The sequence below is a fragment of the Myotis lucifugus genome, unplaced genomic scaffold (genome assembly GCF_000147115.1).
Source record: "Myotis lucifugus unplaced genomic scaffold, Myoluc2.0 scaffold_211, whole genome shotgun sequence".
Lineage (NCBI taxonomy): Eukaryota > Metazoa > Chordata > Mammalia > Chiroptera > Vespertilionidae > Myotis > Myotis lucifugus.
Genome location: NW_005871259.1, coordinates 1,792,993 through 1,800,269, shown reverse-complemented (window position 1 = coordinate 1,800,269; position 7,277 = coordinate 1,792,993).

Here is a 7,277-nt window from a genome sequence, read left to right as displayed (position 1 = left end):
ATTTCTGCCTCCCAGGGTCTCTCACCTCTGGAGAACCCAGAAGCATGGGGTGCCCTGAGGCAGAGCATCCCCTGTTTGCAGAGGCCTGACCAGTTCTAGTCCCAAAAGGTGTCGGGGAAGGAGGAAGGAAGCCCGAAATAGTGGCCGACTGAGCCAACCCAGACTGAGCGGCTCCCAGGACCTGCTCGCTGGGCAGAAGGGCAGGCTGCAGGTCTCAAGTCCAACTCAGCACTCTTGTAGGTGCCAATTTTAGCTGCTGCCACTATTTCGGGCTCCACCGCCTCACCACTGGCTGAGCTGGTTGGGCTCCTCACCCACAGCACCACCCCCACAGTGCTCCTCTGGCTTCCCCTCCTGCCTAGCAACTCCTTCACCTCCTTCTTCACCCATTCCCCTGTTAGGATCCTTATATAGCAAAGACCAGAAAAAAGGAGAAGAAGGAACCATGCCTGTTCTAGACTGAAGAGAAAGCAGAAAGGACTTCTCCAGGGCCAGGAGAGAAGCTGATTCCTCCAGGAGCGCACCTTCTGGGGGCGACCTCCTGAAAGGCCCTAGGAACTCCCCCAAACCAGTAGTCCAGAGGCTCCCAGGCTCAGAACCCGGAGTTACTTACCCCCACCCCAGTGGGCAGCCAAGGCTGAAGAATGTACTAAATTTAGCCCAGTCGGCATGGCTCAGTGGTTGAGCATCAGCCTATGAACCAGGAGGTCACGTTCCATTCCCGGTCAGGGCACATGCCCGGGCTGCAGGCTTGATCCTCAGTGTGGAGTGCGGGAGGCAGCCGATCAATGATTTTCTATCATTGATGTTTCTATCTCTCTCCTCCTCCTCTCCCTTCATCTCTGAAATCAATAAAAAATATTTTACAAATAAATAAATAAAAATGGCCGAAGCCTGTTTGGCTCAGTGGATAGAGCGTCGGCCTGCGGACTGAGGGGTCCCGGGTTCGATTCCGGTCAAGGGCATGTGCCTGAGTTGCGGGCACATCCCCAGTGGGAGATGTGCAGGAGGCAGCTGATCGATGTTTCTCTCTCATTGATGTTTCTAGCTCTCTATCTCTCTCCCTTCCTCTCTGTAAAAAATCAATAAAATATATTTAGAAAAATAAATAAATAAATAAGTAAATAAATAAATAAAAGTGGCCACCTGGTTGTTAGAGTCCGAGTCATGGAGCCTCAGGGATACCTGGGCCCAAGCACTCCAGTGCCCAGGAGGAAGCTTGCTTTTCTTAGTATTACTCTGGACCTTGTGCATTCTGGGAAGGATCGTTAAGACATCACTGACTCAAGCTTGCTTTTCTTAGTATTACTCTGGACCTTGTGCATTCTGGGAAGGATCGTTAAGACATCACTGACTCCAGTGGCCATCCATCAGAAGATGGAAGAAGGAGGGAAGAAAGGGGGTAAACTGTTACGTTAGCTTTACTGACAAGCAGAGGCAATTTAGGCTCTAAATTGTCTTGCCTGAGAACTGGAGATTAAAATATTTATCTTTCCCAGGATGTTATAAGAATGAAATAAGATGACCTCTGGAAAAGCGTTTTGTCAGCCCTACAATGCTAGTCAAATAGGAAGGAATAAGCCACTTCCTTCTCTCGCTGCTTGACTGAGCGGCTCTCTTGCCCCACCCCTGGTGTTTACCTCCTTACGGCCCCTTATCCTGAGCTGGGAGGAAGGGGGAGAAGAGATTCGGTGAGAGACACACACATCCATGAGGGTGGAAGGAAGATGGACCAGATGACAGGGCGGGAAACAGGACCACAGGACCAGAGGCCGCGTGAGGAAAGGCCACATGGGACAATGTCTGACTTACGCTGGCGCTTTCCTGCTGCCTGTCTGGACTCCAAAGTCTCTGCCCACATTCCCCTTCACCGGGTTACTCAACTGTTAGGTCAAGAGTGGGCAAACAACTGCAGGGAAAGAGGGTGGTTCTGCCAGCGACTCTCAAGCCCTGAACTGAGCCAGAGCGCCTGTGGGAAGATGGGACTCAGACCCAAGGCCTCATGTTGGCTTTGTTCTTTAAAGAGCTCTGCTCCCCCACGGAGAGGACAGGCCTCACTGCCCTGCCTCCCTCCCCTCCCCTCCCCCCAGCTTTAGGATCCCCTCCCCGCCCGCCTGCTCCTCCTCTTCTCAGATTACTTGGTCGCAAGCCTCAACTCCCCACTTTGGCCAGTAGTGAGAAGGTGCTAACCACCTGGCTTTGTCTCTGCCTCCCCTGTCCGCCCAGAGGAAGGGGAATCTTGGCTAAAAGGCAGGCAGAGGAGAGGGCCCTGGCTCTGTGGGTGGGGCCAGAAGGAGCCTGGACAACCTTCCTAGGGGAGACTCCTCTGATTCTTCCAAGTGGATAGATGATGGCTGCTCTGGGTGTCTCTCAATGCTCAGGAGCCACCTTGAGGCTGAAAGTACATGTATAATTGGGGAGGCCACCAGAAGAAAAGGGGGGGGTGGTGGTTCAGAAAATGAAGAAAGTGGATACAAATTCGAATAGCAGGCAGAGCTCCCAGCTTCACCAGAGCCCAGAGGTTGGTAATAAGAAAGAGAGCAATGTGCCGGCACCTGCCCAGGGTTAGAACTGCACAGGGCCTTCCACGGGCGATGTGCACGCGCTTCCCTAATCATCTACCTTCCTGGCTGCCTCTTTGCCTATAGTCTAACTTCAACTCCTGCTGCTGCCGTATCCACCTATAAAATTATTAATTTTAAAACATTTCATAGCCAAAACGGGTTTGGCTCAGTGGATAGAGCATCGACCTGTGGACTGAAAGGTCCCAGGTTCGATTCCGGTCAAGGGCATGTACCTTGGTTGCGGGCACATCCCCAGTAGGGGGTGTGCAGGAGGCAGCTGATTGATGTTTCTCTCTCATCGATGTTTCTAACTATCTCTCTCCCTTCCTCTCTGTAAAAAATCAATAAAATATATTTAATAAAAAAATAAATAAAAAAATAAAACATTTCATAAATGCTAATACTCTACGAAGAAGTAAAGAGTAGCCCTAGCTGGATTGGCTCAGTGGATAGAGCATCAGCCTGCAGACTGAAGGGTCCTGGGTTCGATTCTGGTCAAGGGCACATGCCCAGATTGGGGACTCGATCCCCCGTGGGGTGTGTGCAGGATGCAGCCAATCAATGATTCTCTCTCATCCTTGATGTTTCTATCTCTCTCCCTCTCCCTTCCTCTCTGAAATCAATAAAAATATATTTTAAAAAATGAAGTACAGTGTTGCTGTAACTATTATTATTATGCCCAATGGTTATGGTTTCTGCTGCCCACCTCAGCTATGTGAGGCCTAAAGGAAAGGAGGGCTAGTCCACCCTGCAGCTGCTGAGGCTCTTGTCTCGTCCAGCTGTCCACAGCTGGCTGCTAAGCTGCAGGCACGGGGCAAACAGAGGGAAGGCGGTTTACTGGACCGCAGGAGGAAGGCTGGGAGAGGCAGCATGTGTTCCCTTAACCTACTTCCCCAGCTGACTCTCTGTCTACCAGGGGTGGGGATGCCCCAGAGGAAGCTGAAGGTTCTTCGCAGGGAGGAGCCTACCCAGGTGTCCGAACCGCGTTCCAGTTGGCTACAGCTGCAGAAAGAGAAGGAAGAGGTGAAAAGAGACTCCCAGAGAGATGGTGGATGGAGGTGCCATGATACGGAGAAGGAGAGTGGAGATACGAGGGGAAAGACGCAGAAAAGGGTGAGGAAGATAAAGGAAGGACTCAGAGAGAAAGACACTCCCCACCCCCACCTCCTAGGACTTCCTGGGTGTGAAGGGCTAGTTTTCCAGGCCCCTCTATTTATGAGGAAAACGCCAGGCTCCTCCCAGATAAATGCAGACACCCCCCTACTTCATCCAGGCCCAATCTTCTCTCTCAGGCTGCTCCCAGCGGAAGCGATATGGGGTGGGAGCTCTCTGCGGGGGCATTTTCCCCTCCTAAACAAGAGCCCTGTGTAGGACCCCCTCCGCTGTTTGGAAAGGGCCTCTGGGCCTAAAGCCAGTAAGGGCTGAATTTCCTGGGATTTCATCAGCCCCATCCCATGAGCTAATCCCAAAGCCAGAGCCAGGAGGATGTGTCAGCTAGAGATTTTGGGACCGCAAATCAGAGCCTGACATCTTAAAGGGCCCATGACTAGCTCTCACACCCGCCCTGTCTTAGAGGGCTGACCCACTCCCATCAGGCTTCAGCTGCAGGCGCCAAATAAACAGGTGCTGATTTTGCATGCTGACTGACATGAACTCGCCCAGCCTTCGCCCGGATTCCTGAACTATGCCTTCAGCCTCTGCCCTCTGCCCTCTGCCCTGGGGGTTCTCCTTAGAGCCACTGCCCATTGGTCAATTACCTGAGCCATCGAAGCTGATTCATTCGTGGTTCTCCCTCACTGTCTCTCCCTAAGACTGTCCAACAGCCCGTCTGCCCGCTCACCTTTCTGGCACTGGCAACTAGCAACTCTCTCTTTTATTTAACGGACACCCTGTCGTCTGGATACTCCTGTTCTTTCTTTAATTTCTTCCCCATCCCATGGGCTACCAGAACCTGCCGGAGCCTTCCCTGGGTCCATTCCATGCGGCTCAGGGAGGAAGGTATTTGGAGGCCTTGGATCAGCAATGTTAAGGGGAGCATGTTTAGGAAGCGTTGCCCCTCCCCCGTCTAGGCCTTTGAAGGACCCCAGATCTCCCCAAACTTACCTTTGGCTGAAGTTAGCAGCAGAGGACTGGGATAAATTTCCTGCCAACACAAAAGGAGACGAGAAGTGTCCAGCTGAAGCCAGACAAAGGCGTCCAGGGCTGCCTCCCCCACCCCCTCCACCTGGATCAGGTTCCCAGGCTGCAGGTGCATGTGACGCCATTCCTGAGGGCGAGCTCTGGGGAGTAGGGAGGGAGGGCGGGGTCTGAGCAGAGCTGAAGAACTTGGGAGCCAGGGAAACAGGGCGCCAGGGTTATGTGGAGAAGGGGGCGGAGGACCCCGTGTCTCCGTCATGTTTCTGGTGAATGGGGCGGACAGCGGTTTCACAGTGAAGGACAAGGTGCATTGCAGTTAACTGTCCTCCATCTCTGGCGATAAGGGCGGCTGGAGAGCCTCGGGTGTCCTATGTTCTCCTTCACTGGGAGGAGAGTGTCAGAATGCCAGAGTCCTGAGTTCAAATCTCTCATTGCAATAAAGGCATTTTGAAGTTTCCAAATTAGAGTTAGATATAACCCAGGATATATCTGAACCCTCAATAGCTCACCCTGAGGAGCGGTGGTGAGACAGACAGGGGGAGCTACCACTGCTTTGCTCCCCACTTTGACTCACCGGCTGGATCTGAGCCACTCCAGAAGCAATTGATGCCACTCATGGAGACAGATTTCGACAGCATGCCGGTGGCTGAGTGGTCCAAAGGGCCAGCAGATGGATGACAGGAACCCTGACCCTAGAATCACGTCGAAAATCCTCACACAAAGGTTAGGCTTCGTCCATCTCCCCTACTCCCCATTTTTCACTTTCCCGCACAACACGGCCCATCTTCAGGGCCTCAAGCCTTTCACCCTCTCCCCCATCACAATCCATATCTGGGATATTCCATTGAAATAACTGGGAAGTTCTTCTGCTAGTTACTAGTCAGCATGGTGCAACTCAAGCCCAGGCTTCCTTAATATAGAAAACGTCTTAGAAAAGATTTACCCTGAATGGTTTCCAGAGATGACAAACTCAACCTATGGAGGCCAGACATGTAAGGAGAAAAACTGAGGTCATCTGGGTTTAAGACCATAAGGAATAAAAATATTTATAAACCACACACCCAACCATTAGAAAATACCTTTATCCCAAGCCTACTTGGGGCATCACAAAACTGACCAAATATCAGGCCATAAGGCAAATTTTAATAATTTCAAATAGTCTGTGTCATTGAGATCATAGGAAGCAACCCAGAAGTCCCTTTCCAGTAGATTGGATAAAGAATCTTTGATAGCCCGGCCAGTGTGGCTCAGTGGTTGAGCGTCGACCTATGAACCAGGAGGTCACGGTTCAATTCCTGGTCAGGGCACATGCTCCGGTTGCAGGTTCGATCCCCAGTGTGGGGTGTGCAGGAGGCAGTCGATCAATGATTCTCTTGCATCATTGATGTTTCTATCTCTCTCTCCTTCTCCCTTCCTCTCTGAAATCAATAAAAATATTTTTTAAAAGTAAAAATGCACACTGGGAGAAAATATTCACAATACACATATCTGACAAAAGACTCAAATCCAGAATATGTGAAGGACTTTTACAAATCAGTAAGAAAAAGACAAGCTGGTGTTTGCAGCCCTTGCTCTCTAGCATCAATGCAGCATCTAACTCACAGAGTTCCATCCCAACGAGAAGGGGGTAAGTAAAGCGGTCTCTATAGCAAGACTCCTACAAAGTGGACTGCCCACAAATTGCCCATACGTAGTAGAGCAACTGGCTACCAAAGCCACTCCAAAGGGTGCGCCCTCTACTGGAGGGGTGAAGAGACACTTCCTTAGATATTAGACGTTATTGGAAGTCCACTGCACTTCTGATTTGCAAACATCCCGTCCAGCCTCTGATGCGAGGAATTGCTCAGGACTTCAAACATCCGCGCTCCCAGAGCGCAGCTATTGGTGCTTTGCAGGAGGCAAGTGAGGCCTATCTGGTTGGCCTTTCTGAAGACACCAATCTGTGTGCTATCCACGCCAAACGTGTAACCATTATGCCCAAACAGCCAGCTAGCACGCCGCATATGTGGAGCACGAGCTTAAGAATCCACTATGATGGGAAGCATTTCATTCCTTTATTATGATGATGATTTCATAGTAATGTGCTTCATAATGGCAAAGAATGGAAATTATCCAAATGTCCATCAATAGAAGAATGAAATGAAAACGAATGAACTATAACTTTTTGCAACACAGGGATAAAAATTAGAAACAGAATGTTGAATGAAAATTATAGAACAATGTGTATACTATAACATCATTGTTTTTAAATTCAGAAGCAAGAAAAAATAATGTAATATTAGGGGATGCATATATTTGTGTTAAAACTATTTTAAAAATTAAATGAATGATAAAGAAAAATCAAGATAGTGGTTGCCTCTATGGGAGCCAAGGGAATAAGAGAGGAAGACATAAGTAAAGATAAATGTTTTGGTGATGTTCTGGCTCTTGAGATGGGTGGTTGATTTATTGGGCATTCATTTTTAAATATTATATTTAAAAGACAAATGACCCAGCCAGTGTAGCTCAGTGGTTGAGTGTCAACCTATGAACCAGGAGGTTACGGTTCAATTCCCGGTCAGGGCACATGCCCGGGTT